The sequence below is a fragment of the Podarcis erhardii genome, assembly GCF_964252035.2.
Source record: "Podarcis erhardii genome assembly, chromosome: 2".
Taxonomy (NCBI): Eukaryota; Metazoa; Chordata; class Lepidosauria; order Squamata; family Lacertidae; genus Podarcis; species Podarcis erhardii.
In genome coordinates this window covers 31,403,980-31,420,478 of record NC_138498.1, presented here as the reverse complement: position 1 = coordinate 31,420,478, position 16,499 = coordinate 31,403,980, and the positions used below count along the sequence as shown (strand labels likewise).

At 46.3% G+C, this 16,499-nt stretch overlaps 2 protein-coding genes and 1 long non-coding RNA gene across 8 annotated transcripts in view; 1 reads left to right on the top strand and 2 right to left on the bottom strand.

Annotated features, from left to right (window-relative positions):
• LOC309335166 overlaps positions 1–16,499 on the top strand; it is a 722,355-nt gene that overhangs the window by 65,089 nt on the left and 640,767 nt on the right. The window contains exon 2 of the long non-coding RNA XR_014153415.1: positions 6,065–6,097. This is a non-coding gene — a long non-coding RNA (uncharacterized lncRNA). The remainder of the gene's footprint in view (positions 1–6,064; positions 6,098–16,499) is intronic.
• The window catches only part of RBFOX3 (RNA binding fox-1 homolog 3), a 351,363-nt gene that overhangs the window by 44,650 nt on the left and 290,214 nt on the right, over positions 1–16,499 (bottom strand). The gene's annotated exons all lie outside the window — the stretch shown is intronic.
• Positions 1–16,499, bottom strand: part of CANT1 (calcium activated nucleotidase 1) — a 158,704-nt gene that overhangs the window by 106,803 nt on the left and 35,402 nt on the right. The window lies entirely within an intron of this gene.

Genomic DNA, 16,499 nt, shown 5'->3' with positions numbered 1-16,499 from the left:
TGGTTGGACAGTGTTCTCGAAGCTACAAACATGAGTCTGACCAAACTGTGGGAGGCAGTGGAAGATAGGAGTGCCTGGCGTGCTCTGGTCCATGGGGTCACAAAGAGTCAGACACGACTAAACGACTAAACAGCAACAAGGCTGCTCTGGAGGTGCCCTCATTATGGCCAGTAACTCTTTCTCTCCAAGGGTCAAGTTTGAGGGAGTAGGAATCCTGCCAATCCTTAGAGCAGTTTTGCACTTAAAAAAATGAATCCCTTTTTAACTAACAAAGTGATAAATATCAAGACACACAGCACGTTTAACAATAAAACATAAAGGCAGATAGCCCACTGGAAACATGGAGCAGATTCGAGTCTGAAAACTTGGGCCAGTGTTTGGTTCACAGTAACGGAAGATGTACATCTTCCTAATCAATAGACAGGTGAGCTCTACTATTATATTGCATCTGTCTTCACACTTGGAACCCCAGAAATCTCCATACCTGTGTAATTTCAGGTACACAGGGGATGCAGAGATAATCTGTTCCCAACAATCTAAATGGCATTAATAACCAACAACAGCAAAACACTGAATTTCACTTGTTCAAATCAATGCTTCATAGAAACAGAAGAGTGCACCTAAGTTTGAATGTGGTAAAAATATTTTTTAAAAAAATATTAAAGAAAGAGCTGAAAAGTCATGGCTGAGGGGAATTGGAAGAGAGCAAACATATATACAACAGACTTTGCTTATACTAAATGCTCACTTCCTTAGACTGTGTGAAAGGTTTAGGGGGCAACTTCCATGGAAGCATGCATGCCTCCATCATTCTGAACCTAAAATGTATGTATTCCATTTGCTTTGGCCGATCCTGAGCAAATTAATTCTACTTCTACACACTTGCACATGCGTTCCAAATTCCAAACCGAATAGAATAAACATAGATTGTGGTGATATGATGTTCTAAGAGCACAGACAACTCGAGAAACCCCAGGCTGTACCTTCCTCACATATGAGCAAATGTTTTGCCCAGATCACTTCGGTGAGTGAGGCAGCACAAAGATCTTGGCCAGCAGCACCGGAGGGGGCTTCAAGAGCCAGTTTCAGAGAAGGCTGCAGCCAACTTCTCAAAGGAGAGCAACTGCTGTTGGGAGATTCATAGGGCTTGGCTTGGCTGGATGGGTAGTGTGCAGGACCTGCTCAATCTCCACTGGAGAACGAGGTGCTTGATACATCCCTCTGAGTCCCCACACTTTATGGTGCATCAGCAGTGAGAGGAAGGCGGGGAGGGAGGGTGCACAAGGCCACAGCATCTCTGATCCATCACCCTGGCAGCGCTGATTGGAAAGGAGAGGGGATCGATATGGAGCGCGAAGGTGTCGGCGTCAGGGATTCGTGGCTGTCAGGGCCTCTGAACGGGCCGGTGAGGGCTGGGGAAAGCGCTCTGGCACTGCAAGGTGGGAAAGTGCTGAAGTGGCCACTTGCAAAGGGTGGGCGAGTAATAGAATCAGGTTATAGCAATAGTGCAGTGAGTGTGCTAGGCATTGTGTGTAGAGCGGGGGGGGGGGGGGAGCTGTCTCAGTATTTGCAGTGGGAGGCAGGCTGTAAAAAATGGGGTGGGGAGCTCTTGGTTTCTTAAAAGCTGTGGTGGGATGGCCCCAGGTCAGAGGTCTCTCCTTTTGTATGTACAGTGGTACCTCGGGTTAAGAACTTAATTCGTTCCGGAGGTCTGTTCTTAACCTGAAACTGTTCTTAACCTGAAGCACCACTTTAGCTAATGGGGCCTGCTGCTGCTGCCACGCCGCCAGAGCATGATTTCTGTTCTCATCCTGAAGCAAAGTTCTGGATTAGTGGAGTCTGTAACCTGAAGCGTCTGTAACCTGAAGCGTCTGTATCGCTCTGCTGTAGCTTACCCAGTGAGAAGGTAGCAAAGGCCACCTAGCAGAAATATCTGGGCATGAGTGAATGTCTCTGTGGAGCCATGGCCAAGAAATCCATGCATTCTCACAATCTCTTGCACACCGAACAATGTCTCACAATTGCCCTTTAAAAAAAATATCTCACGGCTGACCCACCCACTCTCCATACAACATCGCAAACAACTCCATGGTGGCTAAAACATCCAGCAGATACAGATGCATGAAGCTATAGCCCTTGATCTGCATTATCTACACCAGAGATGAATGCATCCATTGGGAACTAAAACCACTGCATTCAGAGGTGTTTCTGATGTTACAGGAGAAGACCAAAGTAACACAAGAAGTCCATAGTATAACACTCAGCTGTGAGATGAGTTTGGCTTTGCAAATGACATACACACCACCAAACTGGACAGTGGCCCACTCATAATTCCCACCCCCCTTCTCTTTCATTTGAGGTAGAGCGCCGGCATTTTAATTCATCTGTTTATTTATTCCTTACTGATGAGGGCTGCAAGAAGGCATCATTGTCTGTTCTGCCCTATATTCATTGCATGCAGCCCTGTTTCTGGACTGCTGCAGTTTGTCTTATGCCAAAAGCTATGCTATTTGTCTTGCTATGTGCCGTGCTGAAATTATGTAAATCACATAAACTATGTTGTTGTTAAAACAAAACAAATTCCTTCCAGTAGCACCTTAAAGACCAACTAAGTCAGTTCTTGGTATGAGCTTTCGTGTACATGCACACTTCTTCAGATACAGATACACACTTCTTCAGATATGTTGTTGTTGTTATTCCACGACATTCATTTCAATGCAAGGAAAACAACGCAAGGGTTTGGGGGGGCGGGGGGGGACATAATAAATTACATGTTGTTTGTGGACTGAAAACAGCAGCAACATTGAATGCAGATTGTATTTGTAGGATTGATTTCCATTTCGGACATGAGACGAATAAGCCAACATTGGCAATTTTGCTCCTGTTTCCATAGGAAGTCTCTAGCATCAGGCGTCCTATTGGGAAGACCCAATTTTCTGAGTGCATGTTCTAGAAGTTGGGCAATAGGGGCAGTACAGGATTCCTATTGGTGTACCGACCTCCCCGCTGCACCAAGGATTGCCTGCCTGAGCTGCTTCAGGTTGTGGCAGATATGCTCCTGGAGACTTAACATCCATGCCGACACGACCTTACAAGGGGCCGCTCGGGACTTCATGGAAAGCATGGCCTCCATGGGGCTGTCCCTGAATAAGTCTGGCCCAACTCATAGCCGCGGACATGCCTTAGACTTGGTGTTTACCTCTACGGATGTTGGTGATCTGACATTAACTAAAAGCGAAACAAAAGAAGTGCCATGGTCAGATCACTTCCTGGTGCAACTGGACTTCTCCGCGACCCTTCCCCTCTGCAGGGAGGTGGGACCGATTCGGATGGTCCGCCCCCGCCACTTAATGAATCCAATTGGCTTCCAGAGAGTGGTAGGGGATGTTTTATCCCAAGTTGATGGCCTTTCAGCTGATTCCCTGGTGGCCCGCTGGAATGTGTATTTAACCAGGGCTATTGACTGTCTGGCTCCGAAGCGCCCTCTCCGATTGCATGGAGCCTGGACAGCCCCGTGGTTTTACCCGGAGCTGAGGGTGATGAAACAATCGTTGAGATGGCTAGAGCGCCGGTGGCGGAAAACTCATTCTGAATCAGACCGGACACGGGATAGAGCTCAATGTCGAGCCTACCAAGTGGCAATGGCGACGGCGAATAGGGCCTTCTTCACCGCCTCCATTGCATCTGCAGAAAACAGCAGCAGGAGACTTTTTCAGGTGGTTCGCAATCTATCGGAACCACCTGCACCACCGGGGCCTGGTAGGGACCCCAAGATCTCCTGCAATGCTTTTGCAAAGTTTTTTGCAGATAAAGTCGCTCAGATTCAGAAGGAGGTAGACTCCACCGTGGGAGCAGGGCCAGGGTGGGAGAGTGCTAGAGTTCTGTCTAGTCCTGTTACATGGGATCAATTCCAATCTGTTACCTCCGAGGATGTGGACAGGCTGCTTGGACAAGTGAAACCGACCACCTGTCTCCTTGATCCTTGCCCATCCTGGCTGATAAAAGCGAGCCGGGAAGGGCTGGGCGATGGGCTTTGCGGGGTGGTGAATGCTTCCCTCTGTGAGGGAGGCTTCCCAGACCCACTGAAAGAGGCGGTCATTAAACCGCTTCTTAAAAAAACATCTTTAGACCCAGCCAATTTGGCCAACTATCGCCCAGTCTCAAATTTACCATTCTTGGGCAAGGTGATTGAGCGGGTGGTTGCCAGACAACTCCAAGCACACCTGGAGGATGCGGACCATTTGGATCCCTTCCAATCGGGATTCAGGCCTCACCATGGGACTGAAACTGCCGTGGTTGCGCTGGTTGATGATCTTCGGCGGGCTAGGGACAAAGGTGAGAGCTGTTTCCTAGTTCTGCTGGATCTCTCAGCGGCCTTTGACACCATCGACCATAACATCCTTCTGGACCGTCTAGAGAGGCTGGGAGCTGGGGGCACTGTTATACGGTGGTTCCGCTCCTTTCTCCTGGGCCGTGTCCAGAAAGTGGTGGTGGGGGATGAGTGTTCAGACCCCTGGGCTCTCACTTGTGGGGTGCCTCAGGGTTCTGTCCTCTCCCCCATGCTTTTTAATATCTATATGAAGCCGCTGGGAGAGATCATCAGGGGGTTTGGGCTGGGTGTTCATCAGTATGCAGATGACACCCAGCTCTACCTCTCCTTTAAATCAGAACCAGTGAAGGCGGTGAAGGTCCTGTGTGAGTGCCTGGAGGCTGTTGGAGGATGGATGGCGGCTAACAGATTGAGGTTGAATCCTGACAAGACAGAAGTACTGTTTTGGGGGGACAGGGGGCGGGCGGGTGTGGGGGATTCCCTGGTCCTGAATGGGGTAACTGTGCCCCTGAAGGACCAGGCGCGCAGCCTGGGAGTCATTTTGGACTCACAGCTGTCCATGGAGGCACAGGTTAATTCTGTGTCCAGGGCAGCTGTCTACCAGCTCCACCTGGTACGCAGGCTAAGACCCTACCTGCCCGCGGACTGTCTTGCCAGAGTGGTGCATGCTCTAGTTATCTCCCGCTTGGACTACTGCAACGTGCTCTACATGGGGCTACCTTTGAAGGTGACCCAGAAACTGCAATTAATCCAGAATGCGGCAGCTAGACTGGTGACTGGGAGTGGCTGCCAGGACCACATAACACCGGTTCTGAGAGATCTGCATTGGCTCCCAGTACGTTTCCGAGCACAATTCAAAGTGTTGGTGCTGACCTTTAAAGCCCTAAACGGCCTCGGTCCAGTATACCTGAAGGAGTGTCTCCACCCCCATCGTTCAGCCCGGACACTGAGATCCAGCGCCGAGGGCCTTCTGGCGGTTCCATCATTGCGAGAAGTAAGGTTACAGGGAACCAGGCAGAGGGCCTTCTCGGTAGTGGCGCCTGCCCTGTGGAACGCCCTCCCAGCAGATGTCAAAGCAATAAACAACTATTTTACTTTTAAAAGTCATCTGAAGGCAGCCCTCTTTAGGGAAGTTTTTAATGTTTGATGCTGTACTGTTTTTAATATTCAGTTGGAAGCCGCCCAGAGTGGCTGGGGAAACCCAGCCAGATGGGCGGGGTATAAATAATAAATGATTATTATTATTATTATTATTATTATTATTATTATTATTATTATTATTATTTTATTATTATTATTATTATTATTATTATTATTATTATTATTATTATCCCTATTACTGACCACCAATAAACACAATATGAATATTTAAAAAACAAAAAAAAACCTGCTCTGGTGTTGGGTGTGAGAGAGAGATCAGTTGGCAACCTCAAGAGAAGAAAGCCAATCAGCACTGTTTCTACACTGAAAAAGCAAACATGCCCCCGCCCTGCCCCAGCTGAATGCTGGAGAAGAGCAGGTTTGGACTGATTTTAGCCAGGGTGCTTCCAGAGTGGCTCCAGAGTGGCTCCACAGATCTTTAAAAAAATTAAAAATGTTTCTGGTATCTCCACCCTACATTCCCCTACAGTGGTACCTTGGGTTACATACGCTTCAGGTTGCAGACTCTGCTAACCCAGAAATAGTACCTTGAGTTTAGAACTTTGCTTCAGGATAAGAACAGAAATTGTGCAGCGGCGGCAGCGGGAGGCTCCATTAGCTAAAGTGGTGCTTTAGGTTAAGAACAGTTTGAGGTTAAGAACGGACCTCTGGAACGAATTAAGTACTTAACCTGAGGTATCACTGTATTTATGTTTTGAGAACACATATAGCAGAAGAACCAGAAAAAGTGGGGGGGGGGGTTAATGCTGGAGAGGCTCGAAGCAGGGGTAAAGACTGAGATGGGGGCAGGCAGGCACAAACTTGCCTTGGGGCAAATGAAGAGAGTGGATGTGTTAGTAGGCAGCATCCCTGGGCTAAATGTGAAAAGTAGCCAGAGAAATCAATGGGCTTTACTCTTAACCTTTGCACAGAAGGCTACACTCCAGCCAGACAAAGGTCAGAGGTTTCTATACAGCCCCGCTGCCCCACATTTATGCTTCTCGCTATCCGAGAAAGAACGAAAATTGCCATAGTTCCAAGGGCACATTCCAGCCTGGCAAAAGCATTTGAGGAGGGCACAGAACAGAGCAGTTGATAGGTGGGTGAGGGCCTGGGGAGATTCCTGAGGGAATCCTGGGGGGCCACATTAACCCCCCCCCCCGGGACTACTGTAAGGAAGGGTTAGGGAGGGAGATCTAGGCCCTGAGTCAAACAAACAAGCAGGGTTGGTCCTCATGGACCCAGTGACTGGTTCTCGGGTCCCAGTGGCTATGGGCCTGTGCAGTGTGTGTGTTCACGCAGGTGGAGAAAAAGCAGTGGAAATTTCTCACAGCCATAGCTGACAAGAAGAGCACCGGGGAGGCAGCCCTACACCCTCCTCAATCACACGCAGCCACTGCCTTTGTTTCCAGATCCAGGACAACCACATTGTGATATTTATCAGGTTAAGATTTCATAAGAAACCGGGAGTAGGGGCTCAGAATGCAAGGAAATGCTGAGTTTCATTTGCAGGCTAATTAGACTAATTAACTCTAATTAACTCACCGCAACATGCAGTTCCCAAACCAACATGCTGGCTCATTCTATTTCTTTATTCCTCTTATCCCTCCCAGAACAGCTTATTTTGGGGCGGTGTGTGGGGGGGGGGAGGGAGGGTAGGGAAAACAACTCTGGCCTAACCACTCACCCTAGTAATGCTTCTTTCCCCTCAAATCTAAAAGTGTGGGTAATGCAGAGAGTTGTTGGGAAGACCACCCCCAGCCCGTGTGAGAAATAATTGGGTTGGGGAAGCCATACCCTCCAACATTTCTCCAACGAAAATAGGAAAAGCAGACATTCCAGGATCAAATAGGAAACTGGGACGGCTTTTGTAAACCCAGGACTGTCCCTGGAAAATAGGGACACTTGGAGGGTCTGGGAGAAGTGCAGTGCCAGCCTATCACCTTATACTGTAGTCCATGAACGGAACATCCATTTGCTTTCCCAGAAGCCTTTTCTTCTCAAGGCCCCACTTCCTGGCTCACAGGAACTTTGCTGCATGCTGCTGGATACGCCTCATTCCTGTTCTTTTGCATTAAGGATCAGGCATCGTAAGGAACTGTAAACGGCCCGGCATACCTCTGTCTAGAGACGCTGTACCTTTAAAAAAATGTAGTCGACAACCTGTGTACTATAATTGATAGTGCACTGGACTTGGACTGGGGGGAGGCATGAATTGATTTCTGATGGCAGAACCTCATGTACGTTCCCTTGAGTGCAAGAAGAGCAGGATACCAATGCAATAAATAAACTTGTGCGTCAGTTCATTTTGAGAACTCTTAACTTTTGATTACCGGCTTGTGACATTTTAGTTGATCCTATTATTGGCCTGCTTTGGCTTTTGTTCATTTCAGGAATACACCTTAGGCACACTGTGACCCTGGAGTGAAACTTGCTAGACCAGATGCTGATGAAACCATGTACTTTTATTTATATTTCCAGGAGGCCCTTCTTCTGCCCAAAGGCCTTCAAAATGACTTCCAAGGCAAAAGACAAACGATACCTTCCACAAGAAATACATATCAAAGTGACAACAGCCCCACCCACCCCCATCACTGAGCAAACAGTGCCACAAAATACAAAAATTAAAAGCCAGAGAAGCAAGCCCAGTGAAATATCAATGGTACTTATAGGTTGATAGAAGTCCTGTGATGTGGGTGACAAACAAATCCTCGGAGAAGGGATTTCCACAACTGAGGGACCACTACTGAAAAGGTCATGTCCCTCGCCACTGTCAGCCAAAGCTCTGACAGTGCAGGGGTGAAACATCAGTGCATCTGTAACATTCTTTAGAAGCAGTTACAGATAGGTAGCCGTGTTGGTCTGCCATAGTCAAAACAAAACAAATTCCTTCCAGTAGCACCTTAAAGACCAACTAAGTCAGTTCTTGGTATGAGCTTTCGTGTGCATGCACACTTCTTCAGATACACTGCTGTATATCTGTGCATGCACACGAAAGCTCATACCAAGAACTGACTTAGTTGGTCTTTAAGGTGCTACTGGAAGGAATTTGTTTTGTTTTGACTATGGCAGACCAACACGGCTACCTATCTGTAACTGGAACTATGGAAGGCACCACATTGAGCCGCATGAAATGGAAGTCCATCAACCCAGTGTATCTGAAGAAGTGTGCATGCACACGAAAGCTCATACCAAGAACTGACTTAGTTGGTCTTTAAGGTGCTACTGGAAGGAATTTGTTTTATTCTTTAGAAGTACAGTGGTAGCTCCGGTTACATACGCTTCAGGTTACAGACGCTTCAGGTTACAGACTCCGCTAACCCAGAAATAGTACCTTGGGTTAAGAACTTTGCTTCAGGATGAGAACAGAAATCGTGCTCCGGCGGTGCGGCAGCAGCAGGAGGCCCCATTAGCTAAAGTGGTGCTTCAGTTTAAGAACAGTTTCAGGTTAAGAACAGGCCTCCAGAACGAATTAAGTTCTTAACCCAAGGTACCACTGTAAAGAAAGAAAAAATTCTTAGGAACTATCACAGTTAAATAAGAATAGTAGAATACCTCTATAAAACCACAATTATTATTTTAAAAATAAAAACCAAACCCATAAGAATAAAACACAAATCAGAAAGCATAATAAAGTAAGCCGGGAGATGTTTGGAAAGACCCAGGAAAGGATCAAGGTCTTTACCTAGGGCCGTGAAGACATTGAAGCAGGTGCAAGGTGAGCTTCCTTGAGGAGAGCATTCAAAGGCTGGTACACACCAATGGCAAAACCATCTTCTCCCTTATTGTTACCTGCTTCACTCTGAAGGGGTGGGGCATCTGGAAATGAGCCGCTGAAGATCACTTCAGTGCGCCACCAAAATGCAAGTGGGGAAAGATTCAGGGATCCAGATCCCTAGCAGTACAGGGCTTTAAAATTAAAGCATCAGGTATTTTGATTTGTGCTTTGAAACAGGCCTGCAAAGGCATGCTGTTCAGGGCCCTGTGTGTGATAGAGGAAGGCCTGGGTCCTTAAATGCTGGCCTAATCATGTATATAGCAGGGGGTGCGATTTAAAGGGCAAAAGTGGGTGCGTGACTAACAAGTGCTGAAACCTCCCCTCCCTGTACATTCGCTATAGAGAGAACTAGATTAGACTTGGCTTGTGTCGCATTTGCTAAAAAGTTTATCCACAACTGGTTAATTAGCAGATTAATCAATTAAGGCTTTAGTTGTTTAATCTGTAAGGACAAATTTTAATTAGTGAGGCTGCATGTTGAGGGCTTGCATTTTTTTTTAAGAGTCTATTTTGGTTCTGGTGCGACTCAGGAATGGCCCTGCTACCATCAGGTTTATAGAGAGGTGGCTGCCGCAAGCAGCTAACTATGGGTGTCATGGAAGGGCAACAAACTGTTGGTTATTTGTTTAGTTATTATTGTATTTTTACTGCCAGGGAGGGGGAGAGGCACTTGCTGGAATTCCTGCCTCAAATGCCCATGTAACTTAACTGGCCTTGAATGAGATGCACCTTGACTTGGACTGGGGCAATGGACTGCTCCGCCTCAGGCAGCAAAAATGTTTGGGCCAGTTCCTATGAGGCACAGGGAAGGAAGGAAACATTCAGGGCAGCCTCTCCTCTTCTAACAATTGATTGGCGGCTTTTGTTTGTTAAACTGTAAGTTGTCTCACACCTTGCAATTTCTCAATCAGCACTGGTATTGATGTTGTGAAATTATGCAATTTTTTTAATTAAAAAAAAAAGTCAGCTAAAAGGGGATGATTAATCTAAAGTTATTTAAGTGGCAGACCACCCTCAAAATAAAGGGTGTGATTCACTTAAATAGCTCCATCAGTGGAAGTCCTGCACAAGGACTTCTGCTTGCACAAGAGAACTACCCTCCCCCCATGACCTCACCCCACACACCCCAAAATTGACTTTGGAGGGGTCAAGAGAACTCCCAGAACACTGCATATGGGGAGGAGAGCGGGGGATCATTCTGTCCGGCAAACTGAAATGTTTGTGCAGACAAAACATTTGTCACAGTGTGATGTTGAATGTTACCCAACTCGCACACAGTGTTGAGTGGCACGGCTCGAAAAACCCTTTGAGCAGTAAGAAAAAGTGTGATATAAATATCAAACTATTTTATTATTTACTGTTGTGGCTGGGCTGTGGAGGCATCAGATTCCAGAAGCCGTTCAGCTGGGGATCTAATGCTTAGCGTTCCTCATGACCCTGCAAGAGGATGACTGCAATCCCATTTACTGCTATCACCTGTTTGAAAGCAGAGTATAACCCCCATACAGTCAATTGAAATTAGCAAATTAGCTAAGATGTACAAATCAAAGTCTAAAATGTGCTGGAAATGTAAAGAAAAAGAGAGTACTTTTTATCGTATGTGGTGGTCATGTGAGATGATAAAAGACTTCTGGGAAATGATATATAATGAACTGGAAAAAATGTTGAAAACTCACTTTTCCCAAGAAACCAAAAGCTTTTCTTTTAGGTATTATAGAACCAGAAATCCCGAAGGAACCAGACAAAACTATTTATGTACGCGACCACGGCTGCGTGGACTCTCTTAGCTCAGAAATGGAAAAATGGTACAACTCCGACCAAAGAAGAGTGGCAAACAAAATGGATGAACTATGCTGAGATGGCAAAACTTACAGGAAGAATTAGAAACCATGAAAAGGAGGTATTTAATAAAGAATGGGGGGAAGTTTATAATTTATTTGAAAACCTATTGCAAACAACTACATACATTGGCAGGATTGACAGAAAACTTGTGGTAAAAATTTGAACTATGGATTGACAAAGGATTTATAAAAAAAAAGAGTTATGATAGAGATGCAGAGGGGAAAATCATTACATTAAGATCCACAATGGGGGGGGGGAGTCAGAAGGGATTATATGTTTATTTTTTAATTCATTTGTTTATGTAAATGCAAAAATAAAATTTATATAGGCAATTGAAAGCAACACTGAAGGTGCAAGGGCCTTTGTGTTTTCTGGCATTATATGATTATTACAAATCAATGCTTCCAAGCCTAAAGCTAGGCTAGGAAAGTGGGAGCATTCTGCAAGCTATGGGTCAAATGGAGAGGAAGCAGTGATGAGCACCGAAATAAACTGCAAAGCCAGTTCCTGGGTTTCTGGGATTTTTTATGGTGGTACCAGATGCTAGAGCAAGATATCTGGACATTTTTTTTTTTTTTAAAAAAAGCTGTTTCCCTGAATCTTCTGCTCTAGCCTGGACTGTGCTAGGAATTGCTTAAATCCTCCTCCCCTAGTACCTATCTGAGTTGGGCTTACATATAATCTCTAACATCACCCCCTGGTCTCTTTCAGGCCTCTAAGCGCCCCCTTAGCAACTGACTGGTTCTAACATTAGTCCCACCACTGAGGCTGCTCCCCAGACTTGCTCTTCAGACTCCCTTTTCCTGCCAAATATTGCCTCATTCCTTGTAGAAGGTGCTGAATGCCAGGGATTACATTCTTGCAGGATATGATCCAAACGCATCCAGAGGCTTGGATTGCATCCTGCTGATTCAGTGCAAACTCCATCAGTAATGGATGTGCATCTCTGATACAGCAAGAAGGTGGCTCAGAGCTGGCTCAGCCTCTCCAGAGATGGCATAGCCAAGAGCCAGCTGGACCTCTCTGGATTCACTGAGAGACTTGGCAGAGAGGAACCAAGACTATGACATAGTTGTGGGGTGGGGGTGGGCTTTAAATGGACTGGGACATTCCTGTGAACTGCACCTCCATCAGTTTCCTGATGCACTTTGCCAGCTGTCCCGGTTGCTTGTATTTGCCACAACTACTTTGTCTCCAGAATATTTGCACAGCAACGCAAACTGAGAAAATCAAAGGATGCAAAGCCTGCCGCACCAAATGCTTTTCCAGAACAACCAAATAGGCAAGTACTACAGGAGGAAAGGAAGGGGCCCATGGAGCTGTATGGACTGAGAATGCTCCACTGGACAAAATCTAGTATCCTCCTACAGAATCTGGTTCTAACAGTGTTTTTGAGAGTGCCATAAATTGAGAGGAAAATGGACTCAAACCTGCCTGGAATCCCAACCTGGATGAATGCAGTTACTTACAAAAAGCACTATTTTTCTATTATATATTCCTGTTGATAACAGGACATCTAAAAGATCTAGTGGTGGGCTGTCTATATTCTTTCCTCAAGTCTCGTTGCTCACCAATGATTACATAAGCTTGCACATAACTAGCATAGGGAAAGGCTGTCTCCAGTATGTAGACAGGTAGCCTTCCATTGTGGAGAGAGGCAGTTATAGAAAGCCGGTCCCTGCAATTACCCATGCCTTAAATTTGGGTACTGGTGGCACAGGGAATGTTCTGTTAGACTTGGGAGGAGGGCACAGTGAAAAGAAATATTCTTTCCCTGCAGAAAACCTTCTAACACACACCCCTGACACAAGGTGCCTCTGGACTGTCAGGAGGGATTCAACCACATACTATAACTGTGGATTTGCACATCTAAAGTGAATTAAAGCACCCCTTGTCATTGTAGTGCAACAAAATCACTTTAGAAAATTGACTTTTTGTGGTTTGTGAAGGGATGTGGAAGTGCATTCAAAATTGCGGGATGAATGCATGACAAAAGGGGAGACATGTAAACATCCCACAATCAAATCAGGATGAATGCTCATTGCCACATAACTCTATCCCACAAGCAAATCAGAAGAACAAAAGCTATGGGAAGTCAAATATAATGTAACCTCCGCCTAACATAACACCACGTAACACCAGTTTTGAAAGACCTACATTGGCTCCCAGTACCTTTCTGAGCACAATTCAAAGTGTTGGTGTTGACCTTTAAAACCCTAAACGGCCTTGGCCCAATATACCTGAAGGAGTGTCTCTATCCCATCGTTCTGCCCGGACACTGAGGTCCAGCACCGAGGGCCTTCTGGCAGTTCCCTCACTGCGAGAAGCAAAGCTACAGGGAACCAGGCAGAGGGCCTTCTCGGTAGTGGAGCCCGCCCTGTGGAACGCCCTCCTATCAGATGTCAAAGAGATAAACAACTACCTGACATTTAGAAGACATCTGAAGGCAGTCCTGTTCCAGGGAAGTTTTTAATGTGTGACATTTTAATGTATTTTTAATCTTTGTTGGAAGCCGCCCAGAGTGGCTGGGGAAACCCAGCCAGATGGGTGGGGTACAAATATATTATTATTATTATTATTAAGCTCTTTGCAAGCATTATGAGGGCAAATACTCAACAAATTAGTTTCCTGGAGGGGCCCTAAGCCACTTTAGGGCAGGGAACAGAAGGGAAGGCTAACCTAAATTGCGGCAGGTTGTTGCTATGGCTTCATCAGGGTGAGTATGGGGCTGTGTGTGTGTGTGTGTGTGTGTGTGTGTGTGTGCCTCCCTCTCCCACTCTGAAGTGAAGCTGTTGTGCCTGTGGTACAGGCAAGGGGTGAGGCTGAGCCTTTCCTTCCAATTCACACATTGCTCAGATGGCAGCTCTCACAAGCTTGGTGAGCCCCAGGTCTTCCCATCTGAGGCCTGGCCCACCAAGCTGCTCATGACTGTGTGCTGCTGGAGCTCTATGAGGCCAGCCTGGGTGAGGAGCTACAATCACTGCAATGCGAACAGAGGTGTGTGGCGGGGGAGTCCACTCCCACCCCTTGCCATGCTGTGATGGAAGATTGGCTGAACCGCTGAGCAGAGAAGGGTTGGGAAAAAAAACCTTCCCTATACAGGACTGCCTTCAGATGTCTTCTATAGGTTGTATAGTTACTTATCTCCTTGGCTCGGGGGGGTCACATAACTCTATACCACCCAACATTTCTCTGATGAAAATAGGGACGTCCTAAGGGAAAGCGAGGCATTCCAGGATCAAATCAGAAACTGGGATGGCTTCTGTAAATCTGGGACTGTCCCTGGGAAATAGGGACTCTTGGAGGGTCTGCAGACTGGCTCAGTTGAATCACCTCTATGTTTTCTGCCTGGATGGCAGCTGCAGGGCCTGGCTCCCTACTGTTCCCTTTCCTTCTGAAGAGAAGCCGCGCCAGGGACAGAAGACGCCAAGGCTCCTATTTCCCTCTAGCCACCTAGCTGTGCACATATTAGAAGTTCATTGTGACTAAGAGACATCAGTACCAAACTGACCCACCCACCCACCCACAGATAAGGTGTCTTGGTGCAGACCTTAATCTTCAGCTCTGGGAATTTATACAAATGCGCTCCCCACATGCACTAGGAACTCTACACTGGCTGCTATAACTTATCAGGCTGCACAGTATTTCCTGATTTAATTGCTCTTCTTTACTAATATGAACAAGGCATGAAATCAAGAAACTTCCATCAGCAGAAACAGAATATTATGTTGGCAAACATTACCCGGCAGCGTTAGCCATTCTGGGATGCTGTTCATGGCGAGGGTGTAAACTCTGGAGGTTTCTTCTTTCCTCCAAATTCAGAGATAGTATGTGTGAGCGTGATGATGGTGATGATAAAGATGATGGGGAGAATAAGATCGCAGGGCGGTTCCTAGTTAAAGCAACACACCAGCACTGCCGCAAACTCCTGTCCCTCGGCCCCAACTCAATTCCACCTCTAAGGCAAATGCTGCAAAGGAGCAAAACGACTTGACCGATGCCAAAGGGGAGCCGGTAAAAATTAGGATTTGCACAAGGGTAGGGTCTTCTCTGAATGTGTCAATGAGATTAGGGTTGCATATCGGAGAAGGCAGGGGTGCTGAATTTATTTCATTCTGGGCAAGCAACCTTGAGCTGTGAAAGCTTGGGTGAAAAACAAACCTTAAATCTAAGTGTGTCCGAGTCAGTGCCTGTATATTTGAATTTGCAGAAGACTTCTGATGCTGGTTTGGGAAGTTTCCGGCTGCGTGAGCATGCCTATACAGACCGCACTCTATGAGCTTATACAACAATATGCTGTGTACAAACACCGGGATGTGTGCAATTGTATGGAGTCAGCGGCTTATGTGTTCATGTGCAGGAGCCAAAGAACATCAGTATTTGTAACTTTAAGTGATGATATGGAAAAATAAAAATAAAACACACATTTGTGTTAGCCTGAGTGAGATGTGTTTACACACATGCGCGGAATGTGCCCACCATCGCAATTCTTCTTCTATATATGTAAGAAACCTTCCTGTGATTAAGCAAGAAGTGCTAAATAACCAACAACCCCCATTTAATCTACTCCCTCTCTCTTTCTCTCTCCTTCCCTCCCTTTCTGCTGTGTTTCCACTATCTCTTTATTAGGGGAAAACCGGTTTGCAACACAAACTGAAAAGACAGCAGTGACAAAATCAGTTAGCAAATGCTTCTATATTAACACATTTTCAATAATTTTTCGTTGTCCCCCCAAGAAATCGTTGGTGGCAAAATATTTCCTTCAGCCCAGCTGTGCCTGCTGCCCAAACACTGATTCCTGGGCTGAGGGCCTGGGGAGCAGAGTGTATCCCAGCTAGGCTGTGATTGTCAAAAGTAAAGAAAAATGAAAGGGGTGAAGAGGCAGCAGGAAGGATAGATAAATAAAAAAGGACTTCACTTGCAACAATGTGGTTAGTGATGAAGGAACATTTATTCTCTAGAGATGTTTAACCTGACGACATCGTTTTTTTCTCCTCTAAGCTGCCTTTAAGCTACAGCAATTTTCTGTTCAGGAAGGCCCTGTCATTTCGGAGACGCACACCGCTTGGGGTGACCCAAAAGCTTTGCAGGATCCTCAGCTTCCTTCAGACTTCAAACAACATGTGGCGGCATGTGATGCGAGTGTAAATTTTAACAGCAGCTTTGACCCACTCTGCAAATTAGCGCACATTAATCGAGTCACCCGTTGGCTACAGAATCTGCTGTACACATTGCTGGATATCCAGGGTGCTTCATAGTACTGTAGAGCTTGCACCAACTGGGGCAAGCAAGAAGTCTGCCTGCTGCAGAAGCACTGAGGATCCTACCCTCCCCAATTACGCCAAGGGCTGTTTCAAAGCACCAAGCGACTCAGCAGGATGATCACAATCTTTGCCGATTATGCTGCAC